Genomic DNA, 13,342 nt, shown 5'->3' with positions numbered 1-13,342 from the left:
CTCAATTTCCATTTGATTCAAAGTTTTCTATCATTTAAAAAAAATGTATTTTGAATCATAGAGTCTAATCATTTTTCCTTAGAGATCCATATCCTTAATTTTAGACTTTTAGCTTGTAATTAAACTTAAAACAAACTTCATTTTAAACAAAATATTATTAAAATTTTTTTGATGGAAATATCTCAACATACATAGATATTGGCATTCTCTTCCTTTGACAACGGATTACAATGTTATGAGTAAGCATACATCACTAGAAGCTTCCTTCGGTTAAGAAGCCACATCAAATTCACCCAAGTGTTGAACTTGGCCCCAACTTGCCTCTAGGGGGTTTGAACCTTGGTGGATGTCATTATCTCCTCTTAATATCATCCTCACCAATTGTGCTCGACCAATTGAGCTACAATTATATTTATACATTTTAAATAATAAGAAGTTGTTTGCATGCAAATATATGTGCCTATATTTTTTATCATGACACATGTTTTTATCTTTATTTCATAAGAACAAAATTTAATAATTTAGCAATTTGAAAGATCTTTAGGTGGAGGAAGTAAGAATTGGTTGGTTCACTTCCTATTCTCGGTTCGAAATGACATCTCTAAGCCTCATGCAATGTGTAAATCCAAATGACATTGAATAAAATAAATTATTTTAGCATGTAGGAAGATCTTTTGGAGGAGGAAGTATGGATTGGTTGGGTCCCTTCCCATTCTCAACCAAAAATGCCATCTCTAATTCCCATGTAGTGTGCAATTCCAAATGACAGTGCATGAACCAAACTCTTGACATTCAAAACAACATATCATCATTAGTCTTACATTCAATATTCTAGAGTAATTTATTGGATGCATTATTTAGATATTGTTTCCCATTTGCATTGCACCTACTTATAATTCATCACTATTCTCAATCATACTAAGATAAAGATGTCCTCAAGCATAACATTCTAGATCACACTAGGATAAATCTAAAGTGACAATGAATCACTTGATTCAAAAGAATAGTAACTTCTTTTTAAAAAAATGAAATATAAAGTGTAGTTTTAAAGAAATTTGATATGAAAGACAAGTTCTTTCTATAAAAAATTACAAGTGCAATCTAAAATGTCCACTTTAATAAGGAATATGGTGGAAAACAACTCCATTCAAAAGATTGAATTCATTCCATAGTATGTTAGTTAAGTGATGTGACCACTAGATCATTGTGATCATACTAGTGACCTCATTGCTTTGACTCAAAAGCATTTCACTTGGTAATAAAAGACTTATCAACCAACATCATCAACCACATTGTCAAAAGCATTTTACTCAGCATTTAAGAGAAAAAATGAAAAACCTTCAAGAGAATGTGATCCCATAGGATGGTGAATCGGGGTTGATCTTAAAAATTAATCATGATCAAAACATACAATGATATGTTAAGAATGGAAAGATTTTTGAGTGAGTTGAACTTGCCTGGATTGTCTGCTTTGAATCGAAATGCCACCCAGCCACCCTTTGGCACATCAACAGTATTTCGTTCAGAAGGATCAACCAGATTAAATTTTGCAGGGTCCTTGTTGGGATCGTAGTTCCCAATCCCCCTTCCCACCACAAAGAAATTGAAGCCATGAAGATGAAATGGGTGATTCTCCGTACTCAACAAGCTGGTGTCCTGAAGAACCAATTGTACTCTTGAATTGTATGAAAGCCTTGTGAGCCTTGTTCCAGTAGTTGACTTCAGGTTGCTCGGAGGATTTCCAGTGTAATTGACAGGCGTGGGAGGATTATCAGGGAAATCAGGTGTAAAAACCCCACTGATGTTGAAGTAATGTGCTTGCAAGAGAGAAATGGTGGGCTTCACAAAAGTAATATTGTTAATGGCGGCATTTAAACGGGTATTATTTATGCAGGTTGGGCAGGGATTAATTGCAAGTCCTACTGTGAACAAGAGATGGCGGTCTATAGACTTTGGGACTTTTGCAGGGAAGTTTATAGAATTGAGGCTTCTTAAAGAATTTCTGAAATTGGCCGCAAAGAAGGTGTCGTTAATGGAAGGAATTTTGGGCATTGTGATAAAAGATGAGTTTTTTTATTGTGGTTCCTATGTACTGCAAGATTGCTGTTGCGGTTTGATTGTTTAGGGGCAGAGGTGCATCTTGAAATGCTCTGGCCGCCATGAAATACCTGCCAGTGTTTTTGTTGGTGATCAGCAATTGTTGAGAAACATGTGTCTCAAACTTGCAATCTTTTCTTGGAAAATTCTAGAATTAGTTTGTGGGAGTTTTCCACTTATTTATGCATTGGAAAGTGGTTAGTGAGTTGTTAAATGAGTCTTGTCCTTAGTAGAATATAGGTAGGCTATTTTTAGAGCCTTGATGACTCATTTTGTGACTTTTATGGAGGTCTAGACTAAGAGACAAAATTGTGGACGGGATTACTATTTTTAACCTGGTTGATTTTCTATATTGGAAATGTAAATGTCAAAAATGGGTAACATGTGGCATGGTAATTTTGCTCATGGTTTTGTAAAACCTTAAGTGGTTTCCAAGTTGTAAAATCACTATAAAAGGAGGGCTTGGGGAGGTGTTTGTGTAATTGAGTTTAGTTTGCAAGGCTGGTGCTAGGAGTCTCTCTAAGTTCGAGTTGTGGTGATGCGCTCTTGTAAGAACTTGCATTGCAAGTGTATTGTAATCATCTTGGTTTGATAATACATTGTGCGAGTTTTGGAGGGTGGGGTTTTTCTCCCAGAAGGGTTTCCCCACGGTAATCACTGTGTTGTGTGTTCTTTGTTATTTTGATTATGTTATTATGCATTTCTTGAGATCTTTGCAATAGTTACTTTGATTTTCATAAACGTCATCTCAAAGATTAGCGTAGGAAGCGATTCTGCGCACCTTTGCTTCCTTACAAGTGGTATCAGAGCCTGGCTAGTTTTGGTTCTATTTGTTGGGTACAAGGTTTTTTGAGCTAATCAAGGTTTGAGTGGGAGTTTGTGCAGAGCATTTCATTTCTGTGTTGCAAGATTGAAAAGATGGCAAGCATGTCAGGGAGAATTGATGTTGAAAAGTTTTCTGGCACAAATTTTGAGATGTGGAAGCTGAAGATGGAAGATCTGTTGATTGATCGGGATCTATGGGATGCGATTGATGAGAACAAGCGGAGGCCCACAGATTCGACATTAGCCACACAATATGATGTGAATGATAGAAAAGCTAAAGGTCTAATTAGATTGTGTCTTGTAGACTCGATTCTGATTAATGTCCATGAAGAACCTACCGCGAAGAAGCTTTAGAAAAAGCTTAGTGAGATCTATCAAGCGAAATCACTTGTGAATAAGATTTTCTTGAGGAAGAATTTGTATTCTTTGAGAATGGAAGAAGGTGGACAAATTTCTGAGCATTTGGAAAGGTTTAATATGTTGGTGACTCAGTTGACCTCAGTAGGGGTGCCAATGGATGAAGAAGAAAGGTGTCAAATCTTGTTATGTTCGTTGCTAGACTCATGGGATAGTCTTGTGATGGCTATAGGGAGCACTTCAATTGTCTTGAAGATGAAGGACGTTGTTGGTTCTCTACTTTCTGAGGAGATGAGAAGGAAGGTCTCTCTGAATGCCGAAGAGGCTTTGAGTGTTCGCAGAAGACCAAAAGAAAGAGGCAACAACGAAAAGTAGCATGGCCATTCTAAGTCCAAAAATAAAGGGAGATCGAAATCCCCTAGTAAGTCCAAGGCAATTTGCTGGAATTGCGGCAAACCTAGACACTTCCAAAAGGACTGCAAAGAGGAGAAGAAAAAGAAGAAGAAGAAGAAGCAAGATTCTGATTCTGAGTCCGAGAAGGAAGATGGAGATGCTTTCATTGCGGCCTTGGCCACTCATGCAAGTGAAAATGCATGGTCAATAGATTCAGGTGCATCTTTCCACATGACTCCTAATAGGAACTGGTTTAGTAAGTATGAAAATTTTGATGGTGGTAAAGTGTATTTGGGTGATAATTCAGTACTTGATATTGTTGGTCATGGAAGTATTCGTGTGAAATTTTTTGATGGTAGAATTAGAAGATTTGATGGTGTCTTGCATATCCCTGGACTAGCAAGGAATTTTTTATCTGTTAGTAAGCTAATAGATGCGGGTGTACATGTACAATTTTTTGAAGCAGGTGTAAAAATGGTGAGAGGCACTATGGTAATAGCAAGAGGAAGTAGATTGGGTATATTGTACCAACTTGATGCACACACAGTCGAGTGCAATAGTACTTTTGATAAGATTGTGAAAAAGACTACTCATTTGGAGAAGGAGAGAGTTTCTCTTTCAACAGATGGTCGTGGTTTTTGGGTACCCAAGGGTGCTCTGTCTACTGAATCAAAGTTGCCTACAGAGAAGACTATGTTATGGCACCAGAGACTTGGCCACATAGGTGAGAAGGGTCTACGGACCTTGAAAAATAAGAACCTTGTTGATGGGTTGAATGACTGCAATCTTGAGTTTGATTTTTGTGAGCATTGTATCTATGGTAAACAAAATCGCATTCAGTTTTACTCAAGTTCTCATAAGTCTTCATGCATTTTGGATCTAATTCATTCGGATGTATTTGGTCCAGTTGATGTTCCTTCTATTGGTAGATCAGTTTATTATGTTTCTTTCATTGATAATTTTAGTAGAAGAACATGGGTTTATTTCCTTAGGAGTAAAGCTAAAGTTTTCAGTTGTTTCAAAGAATTTAAAGCAATGGTTGAATTGCAGACTGGAAAGAAAATAAAGTGTTTGAGAACTGATAATGGTGGTGAATTTTGCTCCAATATTTTTGACACATTTTGTAAAGATTTTGGTATTAAAAGAGAGAAGACAACTCCCTATTCTCCATAGCAGAATGGAGTTGCACAAAGAATGAATAGGACCTTGATAGAGAAGGCTAGGAGTATGCTGAGTGGTGCTGGACTAGAACAAAAGTTCTGGGCAAAAGCTGTAGCCATTGCCTTCTACCTGATAAACAGGTCTCCTACATCAGCTCTTGTTGATAAGATGCCAATGGAAGCGTGGTCGGGCCACAAGCCTTCACTTAGACATCTGAGAGTGTTTGGTTGTGAGGCATATGCTCATGTGCCAAAGGAGAAGCGAACAAAATTGGACAACAAAACTGTCAAATGTATCTTCATTGGATATAGTTATGGTGTGAAAGGATACAAGCTTTGGGATCTCGTTGCACAAAAGGTATTTTATTCCAGAAGTGTTATTTTTAGAGAAACTAAGCCTTCTTCTATTACAGTGCAGCCAGAACAAATTAAAGAAAAGAAAGATGTGATTCAACTTCCTGCTACACCTGAGAAAGTTGAATCAAGGCCCTTAGAAAGACAAGATGTTGAAGAGAGCTCTATGAGTTCTGAATCATCAGAGGAAGAGGGAGAACTTAATCATGAACCTGAACCTCCTAAACCTAAACCAGATCTTGTTCGAAGATCTACTAGACAAAGGAAACCACTTGAAAGGTATGGGTATTCTCCTGATGATTGGAGGTGCATATTTGCATTGAATGCTAACATTGATGAACTGAGATCTGTAGAAGAGGCTCTTGGTATGAATGATTCAGAGTCCTGGGAAATAGCCATGGATGTAGAAATGGCAGCTCTTAAGAGGAATCAAACATGGGACCTTGTACCATTGCCTAAAGGACGGAAGCCTGTTGGTTGTAAATGGGTGTTCAAAAAGAAGATGGGTTCAGATGGAAGCATTGAGAAGTATAAAGCGCATTTGGTTGCAAAAGGTTACTCTCAAGTTGAGGGAGTAGGTTATGGTGAGATTTTTTCTCCAGTAGCCAAAATGACATCCATTAGATTTTTTCTTTCTATTGTAGCAGCTTATGATCTAAAGATCGAGCAAATGGATGTGAAAACTGCTTTCCTTCATGGAGATTTGGAGGAAGAAATTTACATGTCATAGCCAAAGCACTATGTGGTGAAAGGTAAAAGTCATTTGGTCTGTAAATTGAAGAAAACCTTGTATGGTTTAAAACAGAGTCCTAGGATGTGGTACCAGAAGTTTGATACATATGTCTTGAGTTTGGGATTTGTGCGATCGAAATCTGATCATTGTATATATTTCAAATCTGATGGTGATGGTTTTCTGGTTATTGCCTTGTATGTCGATGACATGTTGTTTATTGGCAAAGGAAAAGGTTTGATTGTAGAGTTAAAATCTCAACTCTGAATAAAGTTTGAAATGAAAGATCTTGGTGGCTAGACACATTCTAGGAATGGAGATTATACGAGATAGACAGAACAAAAAGCTTTGGCTAGGCCAAAGTAAGTATGTTGGTACTATTTTGAAAAGATTCAATATGCAGGATGCAAGACCATTGAGTGTTCCTGTTACTATGGGAACAAAGCTTTCTAGCTCATAGTGTCCTACATCCCCATTGGAGATGGAAGAGATGAGTCGAGTACCATATCAGAGTGTTGTTGGAAGTTTGATGTATGCTATGGTTTATACAAGACCAGACATTGCCCAAGCAGTGGGAGTACTTTCCCGTTATATGTCTAATCCAGGAAGAGCACATTGGGATGCAGTAAAAATAGTTTTCAGATACTTGCGAGGTACCTCAGAGTACTCAATATGTTTTCATGGAACACGAAGTGAGCATTCCTTGAATATTCGAGGCTATGTGGATTCAGACTGGGCTAGTGATGTTGATAGAAGAAGATCCACCAGTGCATATGTGTTTACATTATTTGGTGGTGCAATCAGTTGGATGAGTAAGCGACAGGTTGTGGTCGCTTTTTCCACTACTGAGGCAGAGTATATGGTAGCTACTCATGCCTGCAAAGAAGCCATCTGGCTAAAGAGATTGTGTTCAGATATAGAGTTCAAACAGGGTGCAGTGACAATTTATAGTGACAACCAGAGTGCAATTTGCCTAGCGAAGAACCTGACTTTTCATGCGAGGACCAAGCACATTGATGTACAATATCATTTTGTGAGAGATATGGTCAAGGATGGCAAGGCAAAGCTGGAAAAGGTAAAGACTTTGGCGAATGTTGCTGATGCATTAACTAAGCTCGTGAGCACAGAGAAATTCAGATGGTGTTCAGAGTCTATGGGCCTCTCGGCCCCTAGCAATTAAGTCCATGATATTTCAGATCCCTTGACTTTTGCAAGGTGTTCGACAAGTGGGAGAATGTTGAGAAACATGTGTCTCAACCTTGCAATCTTTTCTTGGAAAAATCCAGAATTAGTTTGTGGGAGTTTTCCACTTGTTTATGCATTGGAAAGTGGTTAGTGAGTTGTTAAATGAGTCTTGTCCTTAGTAGAATATAGGTAGGCTATTTTTAGAGCCTTGATGACTCATTTTGTGACTTTTATGGGGGTCTAGACTAAGAGACAAAATTGTGGACGGGATTACTATTTTTAACATGGTTGTTTTTCCATATTGGAAATGTAAATGTCAAAAATGCATAACATGTGGCATGGTAGTTTTGCTCATGGTTTTGTAAAACCTTAAGTGGTTTCCAGGTTGTAAAATCACTATAAAAGGAGGGCTTGGGGAGGTGTTTGTGTAATTGAGTTTAGTTTGCAAGACTGGTGCTAGGAGTCTCTCTAAGTTCGAGTTGTGGTGATGCGCTCCTGTAAGAACTTGCATTGCAAGTGTATTGTAATCATCTTGGTTTGATAATACATTGTGCGAGTTTTGGAGGGTGGGGTTTTTCTCCTAGAAGGGTTTCCCCATAGTAATCACTGTGTTGTGTGTTCTTTGTTATTTTGATTATGTTATTATGCATTTCTTGAGATCTTTGCAATAGTTACTTTGATTTGCATAAACGTCCTCTCAAAGATTAGCGTAGAAAGCGATTCTGTGCACCTTTGCTTCCTTATAGCAATACGTTTGTTGTTTGTCCAGGAGCAATCACGACTGATTTGGTCTATAATGGCTTTGTGTACAATGCATCCACCTCTACCACTGTCATCTGATGATTTGCTACGTCGAAGAACAGTTCGCCATTGAGAGCAGCATTGATTATCCTCAAAAGGTAGGTTTTTCCTGGTTTAACTGACAGTGTAAAAGTATCTGCAACAAAAGGAAAAATAGTTCAATCAATGCTAAAGCTTATTGAATGGTTCAATATTCAGTTTTAAAAAGTATATTCGTTTTCACTTGTTTAGTTCATTCATCTCAAATCATGGTAATAGGTGGGTTCTGTTAGAAAAGGTGATGTAATTTCAAATGGACTATTTAAACAAGTCTAAAGTCTAAACTTCGAATTGACTTGATATATATAGTTTCAACCATTAAACTTTTATTTTGGATAGTTAGCATGTCAATTTTGATAAGTAATATCAAACCACTGCATACTACAACTGATTACAACCTAATAAATACTTTATTTATTAATATCATAGATTAGTTAGGTCTTGAATGTAGGACCTTTCATTTATTGCTAGAGTATTCTACTACTGAGCTACTAGCCCTTATCCACCAGTCCACCTTTTGTTTAGATGTCTTTTTTAACACCCCACTTAAGCCATCATAAAATGTTTGATGCTCATAATGTGAGATAGGTTGATGGGCAGTTTTCTAGGAAGATTGGGAAGAATAAACCTACAATATTTGCATCAAATGGGTGGTTGAAACAGAATGACACTTCATAGTTGATGGCATATTGTATGATGATATTCCTTTTAGTTTGGAAACATTTTGCAAATGGACAGTATGAATGAGACCTTTAAGGAGTTGACATGAAAAGAAACTTGAAAATAAATTAGCTCTGGCTCTCTCAATTGTTTAGATTACCCAATCTCATAAGTGTCATTAAAATTAATTAAAATTAATTAATTTTAATACCATGTTAACCTTTTCTAAAATCATTTGAAACTGGATCCTAAAACCTTATGTTTCCAACTCTTTATATATATATATATATATATCTTTCACATCCACAAAATTTCTGTCACTTTGCATATCATCGTTAGGTTTGTATACACTTAGCATTAATTGTTGCTAACCTTTGGTAGGGCAGCTGAAGAGGGGCCCTGGTTTTCCATTAATAGTGTGTGCATCAGAAGTGTTAACCGCTACTCCTCTGCTCTGAGCTTTACTGACAAGACTCTCCACATCTGCATTCCACCATTCCCCTGCACATTTGAAGCCATTACATATAAGAAAAACATTGAAAATATAGTCTCCTTAACCCAAATTGAAAGTTTAAAGGATTTTGCGTTTATAAATATTCATTTCCTACCGAGAATCAATGTGACTTCTTTGTGAGGCTTGGAAAATGGGTAAGGAACTTTTCTCTTTGGCAAAATAACAATGGCACCATGAATAGTTGCTCTCAGCCAGAGTATATGAGCGTGCCACCACAATGTACCCCTTTGCCCACTGATTGTAAAGTTGTGTACATAGCTCTGACCAGTTTGTATTGGGCATTGTGTAATATATGAAGGCCCATCTGCCCATCCAGTTCGGAACTGCCTTACTCCATGCCTATAAACCATATAAACATACCATCAACAAGAAGACCTTACACGGTTATAAAATAACATGCAACAAAAACTAGCAAACCAAACATTGGGTCAATATTTTAGCTGTACAAGTGAGCTGTTTACAAGCAGTATAAAGTTTAAACCGTATTCAATATACTAGTAACATGCATTTCTTACACCATATTTTAAAGAAACTTTGTAGCAAAATAAGCATGAGAAAACCAAACATTGTGGTGTCAATGTTCTTAGCTATACCAGTGAACAGTGAAGTTATATTTCACATGATTTGTCACATTTACCACCACTCTATCACCTTCCCTTGCATACAGTGTTGGTCCCGGATATTTTCCATTCACCGTGACAATAGACTTTGTATGGCATAAAAGGGACACATTCCGAAGTTGTATCTGAAATAAGGATGTCAAATGAGGTTTATAACTCATGAAATGATAAGAGTAATCAAAATAATATGTCAAGCAAATATACAAATTGCAATTCCAAGAACATTTATGTAGTTTGATTAGTTTCTGACATTTCATGTCTTTCTAAAATGGGTATAACATAGATTTGATCTCTAAACAAAAAGTTCATTTCTGGATTCAATTGTGTATATTTTTTAGCATTACCCTTTCGTACCACACTAAGTGATCCATCATCTTTTGCTATTTCAAATCTTGTATTCTCTCATTCTGATGATGGATCACATAGTGTGCTCTAAAGTGTTGATGCTAAAAAAACACACACCATCGAATTCATGAATGAACTTGTAACTTACAAAAGGATTGTGGAAATTTGATAATAGTATACATAAGTTCTCAATACTACAAATTCGTTCTCTATTCATTTCAACTTGATTATGGGATATATCGTATGATTTCAAAACATTGATAAGAATAAATTATGCACACTGCTAATGATTGTTAAGAACAAAAAAACACAATTTTAAGTACATTGATGAAAAAATCTATGTACACTATTAATGATCGTTAAGAACAAAAAAGACAATTTTAAGTACATCTTGTATTTCTGAGAATACTTCTCAAACAAACTGCATATATTTTTTTATCAACATTTCAGATTGCATGCAAGGACAATCCAAAATGTCAATTAAAAAAATACAAACAATTTGTTCCACAAGCATTCTCATTCTCAAAGTTGATATCAACTGCCAGAACACTGAAAGTTAATCCTAGAAATAACATTGCAATCACATACATACACATATGCATACATTGAAATTGTAATTCCTTGTTTTGGCCAGAGCTACAAATGGAAGCAGACCGTTCACAAACATTATAACAACTAGGCATATGGTAGTTTTAACGTCCATAGCTGCTATATATATATATATATATATATATATATATATATAAAGTCTAAAGGAGTTTCATGATCTTCTAAGCAAACATCCCCCTAAAATGCAACAGTTGTTGGCTCTACCGTGCAACAATTCAGTCACATATTTAATGTTAGGTAGATCCAAGATCTAATCATATTAATGTTTTTTATTAGTTCTCCGAAGGTCATCAGTCCGTTCCAAGATATAAAAATTTGTGGGAAATCATTAAAAACATATTCTAGATGTATGAAATGAAATGTAAGAATACGTTGCAATTTTTGATGGTCTATAAGAACATCACACACTAAGGAAGAAATTAACTCTGCAAAAGTAAGTCAAACTTTGACTATTTAACACTTTTGCACTAGGAATCAAGCCTTAGTGTGTGATGTTTAAACCGTTCGCTACAAGAACATCAATGTTTTTATCCAGAAAGGAGCAATAATAATTTTAAATACTTGGACTAGATGACTTGGTTGAAAGAGGTCGACCACCAGCTGAGAGTCTATTTGAAGCAAGTCTGTGAATTAATGAACTTACTGTCGCCTGATACCGTTAAAAATAGATTGTTTTTGTTCTTATCGCAGACCTCTTTCTTGGATTAATGAACTTTCAAGAATGCTAGATTCATAAGATTAATGAGCTCCAAGTAAATTATACGTTGTAACCACTATCTGAATTGACCTTATTGTAACGCCCCGCTCGGGAACCCAAGAGAAATAAACCTAACATGTTACAATGTTTACTGAACTATTTTATTTTTTAAAGTTTAAACAACATCAAGATAACATTAATGCGGAAGCAATATGAACATACACATCAAATACGCATATGCAAATATAGATACAGTTTCAATTCCTCAAGAGTTCCTTTACGTTGAGTCACATTTAATAATTTTAAATTAATTAGTTTAAGTTCCAAGTACAATGTCTCATGAACATAAAGAAATAACAAATACATAATCGCATAAGCAAATACATAAGTATACTAATACAATGAATGTACGTCCACTAAATAACATCCACTGCACATGTCGCAGGGTATGTGAAAATAGATATAATACACCAGGATAAATGATAACATATATACATCATCTAAAAAGGAGTTCTCTGAGATAAGAAATAAGAACGATAAAGGTACATCTTCTACAACGATCATCCAATAGCTGGCAATGTGAAGGGGAACCCAAATGGTAAGAAGACACTACCTCCCGACCGCGTGGTTACCTAGTCAGGCTTCCACTCCCACCGTGCAGGGAAGATAATGAACGATCCAAATACGGCTATCAAACATAAAATATTCCTAGGCAAGGTACCCCTAATAGCCAAAACTACCTCAAAGGTAACACATGCTACTCAAGAAGATAAAATAATCCAAAAGTAAGAACACTCAATCCAATACTGACACCACATAACCAAACATCATACACGAACCAAGTATAAACCAAATACCAAGATCATAAGATAAAGTCAACGAAAGATAATCACCTCAAGTCAAAAGCCACACATCAAAAGTACAACATCATGAATCATCAATCCTCATCAATGAAAGTAAATATCCATTATAAACACATCCAACAATAAGTACACCACCAGAGGTACACAAAATCCACAAAGATCTACAGAGGAGACTCAGGCTACATACTAGGGAGTGTTATCACATGGTTGCTTGAGTTACCCTGGACTGATCTCTTAATAGACCCCAGACCCTCAAGCGTTGAGTTACCCTAGACTGGTTACTCTGAACCCCGAACCCTCAACATCACACATGTGGAACTAGAAAGCCCTCTCAAGAAGACGAGGCACTCATCCCATTCCCATCCTTAGTCTATACAAGCACTCAAGGCATGGGTAGATAAAAAATCTCTAACTTATCTTTTTAGTGTGTTTTCCCCCCAAAAGTTTTAATTACTAGATTATCACTTATTACATAACTTGCATTAGGTTACCCTGGCACTGACCACTTTGGGTCCCGGACCCCTATGCAAGCCACTCCCAAGTCACGTACCTAGACAACCTCTCCTAAGAAAATAAAAACACAGTTGTGTCCCATACCACAACACCCATAAAGATCAAACTCGGTTCCTTAACAGGCAACCTGAAAATAAGATGGTTCTCCCATCCAAGTACACATAAAAGCTCCACAAGATAAACCTCATAAATATAATCTCCAATATGAATCACAAAACACATCACAACATCTAGTCCCATAAATAGTATACAAAAAATCTGACAAAGCCTCTGGTGTACATCCTAGACTGGTCAAACTAGGTCAACTCCAAAATCCACAAGTAAAGACAATACATAGAAAACAGTACAATTTCACAGTTTGGGTTTGATTTGAAAAGACATAATAAAGTCAAAAGTAACGTTTTCAATTTGCATTTCAATGAACGTTTAAGTGTATAAGATTCTCAGTTTATTAAGGTCGTTATTATCGATAATTTAAATAAGTGCAATACTTGATTCAAATAACTTTCTTTTATTAATTAACCTTAGTCAAATAAGACTTTAACTAAGTTAATTAATACGCATATATTTAAACAAAACC

The 13,342-nt window shown here is 36.3% G+C and overlaps 1 pseudogene; it reads right to left on the bottom strand.

Annotated features, from left to right (window-relative positions):
• Nucleotides 1-654: 654 nt before the first annotated feature.
• LOC149560273 (laccase-11-like) lies at nt 655-10,783 on the bottom strand (annotated as a pseudogene).
• Between the last annotated feature and the right edge of the window lie 2,559 nt (nt 10,784-13,342).

Source organism: Cupressus sempervirens, chromosome 4 (genome assembly GCF_028749045.1).
Source record: "Cupressus sempervirens isolate cs-2001-9-10 chromosome 4, ASM2874904v1, whole genome shotgun sequence".
NCBI lineage: Eukaryota > Viridiplantae > Streptophyta > Pinopsida > Cupressales > Cupressaceae > Cupressus > Cupressus sempervirens.
This window is presented reverse-complemented; position numbering and strand designations above follow the sequence as displayed.